The sequence below is a fragment of the Hyperolius riggenbachi genome, chromosome 1 (assembly GCF_040937935.1).
Source record: "Hyperolius riggenbachi isolate aHypRig1 chromosome 1, aHypRig1.pri, whole genome shotgun sequence".
NCBI lineage: Eukaryota > Metazoa > Chordata > Amphibia > Anura > Hyperoliidae > Hyperolius > Hyperolius riggenbachi.
In genome coordinates this window covers 104,209,113-104,220,196 of record NC_090646.1, presented here as the reverse complement: position 1 = coordinate 104,220,196, position 11,084 = coordinate 104,209,113, and positions in this window count along the sequence as shown.

Genomic DNA, 11,084 nt, shown 5'->3' with positions numbered 1-11,084 from the left:
AGGATCTCTTGACAGTGAATTAGTGGACGACCCTTTCGTGTGAGGCTTAACAGTCATACCTTACACAAACAATAACAAAATGAAGCATTGGCGCAACAGAATGTTACCAAGCAAATCCCGACACTGAGTGCAAGATGCAAGAGATAACAACACAGTCCATTCCCCGGCTCAATAATAAGTCTAACCACTTCTGGCGGTATACTTTTAGTTTCTCTGCTCAAGATAAAGCCATGCTTCAATCATGTCCCTGGTTCAGAAGAGTGTCCTCCTCCAAGCATCCAACTTCTGAATCCAATCATGCTTTTCCATGCTCTGCATGGTGTGTCTCCAAATCCTTTCAAATACATCACCATCCAGCTCAGCAGTCCAAACCTTGGAGTATGGGAGGAAAAAGTTAACAATCTAGTGTAGACTGCACCTGTAGCTGGTCACATACAAACTACAGTTTCACTTATGTAAAAATTCTTGTTTATTGGCACATAATAAAATGTAATGATCCCCTGGCAAAGACACGCTGCCGAAACCCTGGGTAGGGAAATACATTTTAAAAGCATACACTTGCAAGATTTACCTACCGCCTTAGGTGGTAAGCCTTTATCATTGCGCCAGGGAATTGACTGTGTTGTTATCTCATATTTAAGACAGCTCTGATGAACTGAAACATCCAATCAAATGAGCAAGAGCATTAAAATAGTAACTTCTCTGTGCAAGATTGGATGCTGCACACACGTGTCTCATTTCATGACAAGATGGTCACTAAAAAACATATCTTGACCATGGGAAAATTCTCAATTTTAATGTGCTTTCTTCTAGCTCAGGAATGTTTGTTTCACTCAGAATAACTCAGCTAAAACCAGCACTCTTGCTGAACAAATTTGAGTTGCTTGCAATGAGATGTGAGCTTCAAGCAAAGATGGTTCACTGTTAAAAGAGACTGCTGTGGTGATAGATCTGTTTTAGGCTCAGTTCAACCATCTTGTTCTCAATGCCAGTATACCAAACCTATAATTTTTGTGTTCTTCTGCTCCAGTCTATATGTTGTTCTTTGGGTATGCATGCCCTTGATTGCCCACCTCTTCCAATATAATGATTGGGAAGGATACCCTGAGGGATAAGTTAAAAATTGCACATAGCGCTAAGTACTGCCAAAGAACGTATAATTTCCACCATGTGCTGCAATCCAGCGGGATGTGCCACCATCATATATGGAAAGGAATCTAATGCCCTCCCCCTTCATGAATACACTTACCCACCAGCCACTTGTCACTTTAGGGCTTGGAGGTACGCTGATGTCACCCGAAAGTAGGCAAACCGGCAGAGACGACATGCCGCCCTATATTCCGCTGCCAGGGTTGCTGGACTTTGTAAGCAGTTACCAATTGGATTAACATTTACTGGTTTACACTTGGAGGAGTCTTATATTTCTATATGCAAATTATCAAGCGGCTGGTGGGTGAGTGTACTCACGAGGGGGGTGAGCATTAGATTCCTTCCCATATACAGTGTTGGCATATCCTGCTGGATTGCAGCACTTGGCGGAAATGATACATGTTCTTTGGCAGTACTTAACGCTATGTGCAATGTTTAACTTATCCCTCAGGGTATCCTTTTCTTACATAATATTGGAATAAGTGGAATGACTTCATTTGGAGTTGCGTGCCCCTAAAATGATCAGTTTATTTTTAGCCATTGGAGCACAACCCTCTGTATGAAATGTTGGTAAGACTTGTTTGCCCTTTGGTTAATGCATTCTCGTCTAGTCTTCCAGCATACCATTGAAGGAAATGTCATCACTTTCTAAATCCTTAAGCTAATAAAACTTCTTCTATGTATGTGTTTCGTTTGTGTATTCATTTCTTGTTCTCCATTATCTGGCACATACAGTAATACAGAAAAGAACTGACTTCCAATTTCAATGTATTCTGACTGCATACCCTTTAGGTATTTCCTGTTACAAATTACACAACATAGTATAACAACCGACAAGCCCATACCACACACTGAGATACATCATTTTTCTTAACATGGACAGCTACGAATACATTCACTGGTCCTGCAGCGACACCTGATGAGCTCAGTTTCATTAATTCTTGTCTGGTTAGATTCCTTTTCCTTTAATACCAGCTCAGGTTTAGTTTTGTTCTGGGGTCACAGTCCCTGACATGTTGTTGAAATTCCTGCAGATTTTCCTAGGTGTACAACAATACGCTAGTTCTGAGTTATCATTATATGATTGATAGTTATACCACTACAATGAGCACTGAATGGTTCACACCTAGTAATGAGTGAAAATGCCCATATTATTTCTGCCTACATTTTTGCAAAAATAATGTAGAATTCAACTTTTGAGCGAAAATGCCTTTGAAAATCATTTTGTTATAAGTTTATGCTTTTTGGGGTTTTTAAGGTGTGATTTTTTTTTTTTTGTTATTCTTAGCTTTAGAAGGTTATTTGCTTTCAACGAATGGCAATTTAGGTGAAAGTTCTGGTAATTTTGGCAAAAAAAATGTTTGCGAAAATTCTCATTGTGAAAGTACAATGTATGTTGGCAAATATATTTTTGAGGTCGAAAATAGCATTTTTGATGTGAAAATTACTTTCGTGAAAATTTGCAAGCAACACTGTTCACATCCCTAACTGCTCTTTAGAGTGGCTTGGAATCTATTGATCCTATTTAATTTTATGACCAGTTTCTTGGAGGCAGCCAATTAACCTACCCTATATATTTCTAAAAATGGAAGAGCCCTTTTCAAACTCTGGAAGTGGAAGAACATACCATGTCCATGCAGATAACGTCCTTCTGTTATTTGAACTTGGGACTTCGGTATTGCAAGGTGGAGGTTCTAATTACTTATCCACCCTGGTTACCACTTATCCATCTTTCAGTAAATTGTGCTTGCTTACAGTATTACAATAGACACAACCAGACTAGAAGATACAGGCGCATTTTGTTGGTTGGTTGACTAGGTTACAACTGTTATAAAGATATTTGGATTATTTTGGTTTGGTCTTATTTATCAGGTATAGGTCTCCTTTTATTTCAGACTAGTACAAGGGGCATTTTGTGAGTACTTTTTGTATGGTAATCAGAATACAAAGTTCTTAGTGAAATAAAAGTTGGTTCTCACCCCAGAAAACCAGAAGGGTTTCAGTAATAAGTTTAAAAACACAAATAAAGCCACTAAGTATTAGTGATGATCATATTGTGCTAATTTTGCTTATGCAAAATCTTGCCTACAATTTTGCAATTACACGTAATTATGATTTTGAAATTGAATTGACTTTGCGTAATCCATTTGTAAGTCTTACGTGTTTTTCAAAATCATGAACGTGGTCAACGATTGTTCCCCTAATTGCAAACCAGAAAAAAGTGATAACAACCCCCAATTTTATTTTATTTTTTCAATATATATGTAGTTTTTGACATAACGAATTTGAAAAAAATCATAGAAAAAATGTTAAAAAAACACTGGGCTGTACGCTTTAATATATACTGATAAAATATACAAGTATATAAGCGCTTTACAAAAGTAAATATAATGACCAAACAAGACACCAAATAGTTTGAGGTGGAGCGCTATCAGTAAATAATTGGAACAGAAAAAAGCAGATAAGCGCTCAAACAGTCCAGTCCAATAATGTGCAATGGGGACACCACTAGTATAGTCTCAGCTTGATCAGACAGGTATATTCTGAATGACATCCAGGGTTAAATACACGACATATCTCCCCCCAAAGTGTATCGACTCACCAGATGGTGCGGCCTGCAGGGCCCGTCTGCGCAGCAGGGGTATCGGCCACCCCTCAGCCTCTCTGGCAAATCTCTGCAGCTGATTCCTTAGGTGGATGAGCCTCCAAGAAAAATATAAGAGACGCTTCACATAGCGTAAAAGGGATTAATCCCGTATTTATTAAAAAGTAGCTTGTATTTAAAAGTGAGCAATGCTCGTTGTACACTAAAACAAGTGCGGTGTGGGGCTTGGGCTAAACATGCAGCCAATGCTCAGAGGCAACCGGAGAAGAAACTCCGCAGAGCAAAAGACCCCGCCGCCGGATCAAAAACAAAGATGGCGCCCGCCAGCCAATCACCGCGTCCGGTGACGTCAGACGCAACCCTGCTCCGTAGCTCCGCCCTACGCGTTTCGTCGCTATGGCGACTCCTCAGGGGCTACGGAGCCATTAGAGCAGCGTGTTTAAATAGCGTGTATGGACATGCGCGCTAGTGGCTGCCTGCTAGCTCACTCCCACATCGCTTACATAGTCATAATTTACATACATAAAACTATATGCAATCCTATCCTCTCAATAACTCCTATGGCAGCATGAATCAGGATTAAGTATGTATAGGCTAAAACAAATATATCCTTACTATTCAGAAATCATATACGGATTCCGTATCTAGCCTTGCCATCAAACCTTCAATACAAGGGTGACCCCTGGAGGTCAGTTTAATGTCACATTACAAGGCAGATTTTACTGGTCCACGTAGATACATATCTGCCAATTTGGCAGAAAATACATAAAAACAATACATTAAAGCACAAAAACCCCCGAACATTCCCCCCAACCTTCAAAGGTTAATTATTACTAATATGACAATTTAGATCAATGTCTATGTTCATTCCCCCTGGTTCCAGTACCCCCATTTTATAAATCCATTGTGTCTCGGTTTTAGAGACCTCCCTAGTGCGATTACATCCCCTCCAGTGTGCTTTGATCTTCTGAACCCCACACAACCTCAGGGTTTTGAAACAACGGCCATGATGAGTGGAGAAATGCCTGGGCACGCTATGTTGTTGGAACCCCTTTCCTATCTTATATATATGCTTCCCCCATCTTTTGTGTAGGACCCTTGTGGTTCTTCCAATGTATTGGAGGCCACACCCACACCATAATAAATATACAGCATAGGAAGTTTTACAGGTCATAAATTCTCTAATTTTGAACTCCCTTCCATTGGCAAAGGATCTAACTGAGTTGGTTCTAACAGTGAGGCCTTCTCGGCATGCCCGACAGTCCCTGCAGGGGAAAAACCCAGCTGTCTGCCAGGGGTTAGTCAGGCTGCGTGGAGGGTCCACACAACTCGGTGCAAGATGATCTTTAAGATTTTTTGCACGCCTATATATAAATTTAGGACGTTCAGGTAGATGTGACCTCAACACCGGGTCCTGCTATAGGATTCCCCAGTGTCTACTTATCACAGCCTCTACCGCCCTGTATTGGCTATTAAACCCCATCATGAACGAAAAATCCATGCTCTGACGGCTCTGGACCCTCGGTGCAGAAGTAAGGGCCCTATCCATATCCCCCACATCTGCCCTCTGCTGGTATATATCAGCGGAACTATAACCCTTTTCAACAAACCTCTGTGCCAACACTCCAGACTGGCTAATATAGTCCTCTACCCGAGTGCAGTTCCTGCGTAGCCGCAGGAACTGTCCTCTTGGCACGCCCCTAAGCCAACTAGGGTGATGGCAACTCCCAATTGGGATATAGCCATTGCGATCAGTACTTTTAAAATGCGTTTTAGTCCATAGGGTCTCCCCTGTTTTAATAATTTCTAAATCCAAAAATACAACAGATTGTGGGCTAATATTAGCCGTTAGCTCAATATTGAGATCATTACTGTTGAGCTCCCTAATAAAGGATTCAAATTCACCAGCTGACCCCTCCCACAGAATAAACAGGTCATCTATGTAACGGGCCCATTTAAGGACCGGGGACGAAATAGGTCTACTGAGGACTTCCTCCTCCCACACAGCCATGAAAATATTTGCGAAGCTTGGGGCGTACCCTGCACACATCGCGCAACCGCGCCTCTGTACATAGTACGCCCCAGCATGCCAAAAATAGTTGTGTGTCAAAGCAAAGCTCAGAAGAGTTAACACAAAATCCCGCTGTTTAGGCCTCATGTCAGTTCTCTCTAAATAGACACCAGCAGCCCGCAGTCCGTGCTCATGTGGGATGATGGTGTACAGGGACGACACGTCAGCTGTGCCAAGCATAGTCGCACCTGTCACCACCACCCCCTGAAGGACCTGCAGAGCATGCTTGGTGTCACGCAACAGATTAGGGATAAGGGCCACAGCTGGCTGTAGCATATCATCCAGATATTGCCCGAGCCGGTGGGTAATAGATCCTAGGCCGCTAACAATCGGGCGACCCGGGGGCTCATTCAAGTTCTTATGAATTTTCGGTGTTTGGTAAATGACAGGGGTACAAGGCGCACTAGGCAGCAGGTGTTTATACTCCCTGTCATTTAAGAAGCCTTCACGTAATCCCATCTTAAGAAGATCCCTTAGATCATCAGAGTATCGTCTAGTGGGGTCACCAGGCAACTTCATATATGTTATTTCATCACCAACCAACCTATTAAGCTCTCCATTGTACTGGTCTCTATTGAGGATTACAACCCCCCCACCCTTATCAGCCGGGCGAATTACCAGTTGTTTCTCCTCCAAAAGGCTTCTAGTTATTGCCTGCAGGTTGGTGGAATTATGAGAGGTCTCTACCCTCTCAAGGTCACGAAGCACCATTTGTTTAAAGGTATCCACGGTGCTATTAGTACTGTTGTCCTGGGGGTTGAAAAGTGATTTATTTCTAAGATTAGTGTGTATATAGGTCTCAGGGGGATTGTACCTAGTACTGGGTCCCTCCTTTTTAAGAAAATATTTCTTAATATTAATTTTGCGTATAAACTTCTGAACGTCAATGAATGTGTCAAACTTATTGAGCTGGCAGGACGGGGAATATTTTAGCCCCCTATCTATCAATTTCATCTCATTCTTATTGAGAGGGCACCCACTGATGTTAAAAATACCTTGGCCAATCAATTTCTTGGCTTTTTCTCTTCTCCCCCCTCTGCACCCTCTTCTGCGCGCCGTTTGTTTGTGGTCCTTGGAGGAGTTCCCAGAAGGCTCTCCTCCAGGTCGTCCCGAAAGCGTGGCCTCGGATAGTTCAAGTGAAAAGGAGGTATTTCATTGTGCTGCAAGAGGGGATCGAATCTGTTATTTGTTGGCACTGCATAACGTGATTGAGGGTCACCATGTGGGTGTCCTCGATCTAATTGATGCATATTAGGGTATGTTCTCTGTTGGGGGCCTTTATAATAATTTGGATAGTTATTTTGTGCAGGATTATGAGGTCTAGGCCTAGACTGGTAGTCATAACCCCCTTGTGGCAGGTACCCTGGATTGTATGTGGGTGTTCCCCTTCCTCTCTGCTTGCTTTTCCATTGAGGGGTGTGTCGTTGCTGTGGGGGTACTGCCGGATTACCCCGACCTTGTGGCCATGGGTTAGATGGAGCACCAAGTTTGGCAGGTTTAGGGACACCATTCCCGCCCAAATTGGGGGGAGGGGGTACTATAGGGGGATTCTCCCTATCCCGTTTTCTCACCTGCCATTTGTATGCCAGATGGTGTTTAAAGACTTCACAGTCTCTGGCGAACTTTTTTTATTTTTCAATGATAAGACCTTTCTCATTTTTCTTTAGAGTTTCACATAATAATTTAGACCTATTTCGTCCCCGGTCCTTAAATGGGCCCGTTACATAGATGACCTGTTTATTCTGTGGGAGGGGTCAGCTGGTGAATTTGAATCCTTTATTAGGGAGCTCAACAGTAATGATCTCAATATTGAGCTAACGGCTAATATTAGCCCACAATCTGTTGTATTTTTGGATTTAGAAATTATTAAAACGGGAGACCATATGGACTAAAACGCATTTTAAAAGTACTGATCGCAATGGCTATATCCCAATTGGGAGTTGCCATCACCCTAGTTGGCTTAGGGGCGTGCCAAGAGGACAGTTCCTGCGGCTACGCAGGAACTGCACTCGGGTAGAGGACTATATTAGCCAGTCTGGAGTGTTGGCACAGAGGTTTGTTGAAAAGGGTTATAGTTCCGCTGATATATATACCAGCAGAGGGCAGATGTGGGGGATATGGATAGGGCCCTTACTTTTGCACCGAGGGTCCAGAGCCGGCAGAGCATGGATTTTTCGTTCATGATGGGGTTTAATAGCCAATACAGGGCGGTAGAGGCTGTGATAAGTAGACACTGGGGAATCCTACAGCAGGACCCGGTGTTGAGGTCACATCTACCTGAACGTCCTAAATTTATATATAGGCGTGCAAAAAATCTTAAAGATCATCTTGCACCGAGTTGTGTGGACCCTCCACGCAGCCTGACTAACCCCTGGCAGACAGCTGGGTTTTTCCCCTGCAGGGACTGTCGGGCATGCCGAGAAGGCCTCACTGTTAGAACCAACTCAGTTAGATCCTTTGCCAATGGAAGGGAGTTCAAAATTAGAGAATTTATGACCTGTAAAACTTCCTATGCTGTATATTTATTATGGTGTGGGTGTGGCCTCCAATACATTGGAAGAACCACAAGGGTCCTACACAAAAGATGGGGGAAGCATATATATAAGATAGGAAAGGGGTTCCAACAACATAGCGTGCCCAGGCATTTCTCCACTCATCATGGCCGTTGTTTCAAAACCCTGAGGTTGTGTGGGGTTCAGAAGATCAAAGCACACTGGAGGGGATGTAATCGCACTAGGGAGGTCTCTAAAACCGAGACACAATGGATTTATAAAATGGGGGTACTGGAACCAGGGAGAATGAACATAGACATTGATCTAAATTGTCATATTAGTAATAATTAACCTTTGAAGGTTGGGGGAAATGTTCGGGGTTTTTTGTGCTTTAATGTATTGTTTTTATGTATTTTCTGCCAAATTGGCAGATATGTATCTACGTGGACCAGTAAAACCTGCCTTGTAATGTGACATTAAACTGACCTCCAGGGGTCACCCTTGTATTGAAGGTTTGATGGCAAGGCTAGATACGGAATCCGTATATGATTTCTGAATAGTAAGGATATATTTGTTTTAGCCTATACATACTTAATCCTGATTCATGCTGCCATAGGAGTTATTGAGAGGATAGGATTGCATATAGTTTTATGTATGTAAATTATGACTATGTAAGCGATGTGGGAGTGAGCTAGCAGGCAGCCACTAGCGCGCATGTCCATACATGCTATTTAAACACGCTGCTCTAATGGCTCCGTAGCCCCTGAGGAGTCGCCATAGCGACGAAACGCGTAGGGCGGAGCTACGGAGCAGCGTTGCGTCTGACGTCACCAGACGCGGTGATTGGCTGGCGGGCGCCATCTTTGTTTTTGATCCGGCGGCGGGGTCTTTTGCTCTGCGGAGTTTCTTCTCCGGTTGCCTCTGAGCATTGGCTGCATGTTTAGCCCAAGCCCCACACCGCACTTGTTTTAGTGTACAACGAGCATTGCTCACTTTTAAATACAAGCTACTTTTTAATAAATACGGGATTAATCCCTTTTACGCTATGTGAAGCGTCTCTTATATTTTTCTTGGAGGCTCATCCACCTAAGGAATCAGCTGCAGAGATTTGCCAGAGAGGCTGAGGGGTGGCCGATACCCCTGCTGCGCAGACGGGCCCTGCAGGCCGCACCATCTGGTGAGTTGTTACACTTTGGGGGGAGATATGTCGTGTATTTAACCCTGGATGTCATTCAGAATATACCTGTCTGATCAAGCTGAGACTATACTAGTGGTGTCCCCATTGCACATTATTGGACTGGACTGTTTGAGCGCTTATCTGCCTTTTTCTGTTAATATATACTGAGCTCTATCACACTACCATTCATGAACAAGTGCAACCGCACTGCACTATCGCAGGACGCCTCATGCCTTTCCAGTAGCACGGAGCTGCCTGGGCTCCATGGGAAAAGCTGAGCCCAAGTTTCACTCCATGGTATTGAGCAGTGCCCAAAGTTCGAGCACAGTTGCGAACTTTGGGTTTGCAGTACTGGATCACAGGTTTGCTTTAAAATGTGTATGCAGAATTCGGATCACGGTACATAGTATAGTGTACCGCAGTAAAATATAATTTTACTGAGTTTAAACATTTTGATTTTGATTTTTTTTTAAATCGATTTTCCCAGAAACAACAAAGTCTCTTTTTTTGAAGAAGACAAATCTTGTTCCCTCTGAACCAAATTTCACATTTAAATGATGAAACGTAATTACGGTTATGTGCAAGAATAATTATGAATTTGCCAAAAAGTTTGCAAATTTCAATGCAAAATTACAATTGTGTGAATTTTTAGTTCAGCACTACCAAGCATAAAGCAAATCTGAGTCATATTTAAAATTAAAGTCATTTTAAAATGACATTGGGGTTGATTCACTATAACAAATAGCGAGCGTTACCTCCTGTAACGCTCGCTATCTCCTTTTGCCCCCCTTACTGCACACTTAGCTTGCCTTATCAGAGTCAACATGTCTTATCAGCCTTAACGTGCCTTATCAGAGTAGCATAGCGAGTGATACGATCTTATGCATAGTGAGCGCTACGAACTTATGCCTGCTAATTGGCAATAACGAGAGCTCCACTAGTCCTGCCCTGAGCCCCTGTGGGTCCAATCAACTTAAAGGACATTATCCCCGCACTTTGATTGGCCCAAGTTTCCTGTCAAGTGACAGGTAGCCTATTGGGACAATCAAAGTGCGGGGATAATGTCCTTTAAAGTGATTGGACCCGCATTGGCTCAGGGCAGAACGAGTGGAGCTCTCGCCATTGCCAGTTAGCAGGCATAAGTTCGTAGCGCTCACTATGCTACCCTGATAAGGCATGTTAACTCTGATAAGGCACGTTAGCTCTGATAAAACATGTTAACTCTGATAAGGCAGACTACTCCTGACTGAGACTCCTGCTAAAGATGCTACTCCTCTAACGCTGGGCCCCACTCAAATTGTGTATCCCACCACTAGGGTCCTGCTTCCACTCCACCAGGAACAACTAAAATTGTTCTTTCCTCTACTACACCCTTATCTCACCCCAATGACTCTACTCACACTATGCATTTCCCTACTGTCCCCTTCCTCCCCAGGTCTCCACTCACACTAAACACAAACACAGAACATTTATATTGTGCTTTTCTCCAGTGGACTCAAAGCACCAGAGCTGCAGCCACTAGGACGCGCTCTATAGGCAATAGCAGTGTTAGGGAGACTTGCCCAAAGTCTCCTACTGAATAGGTGCTGG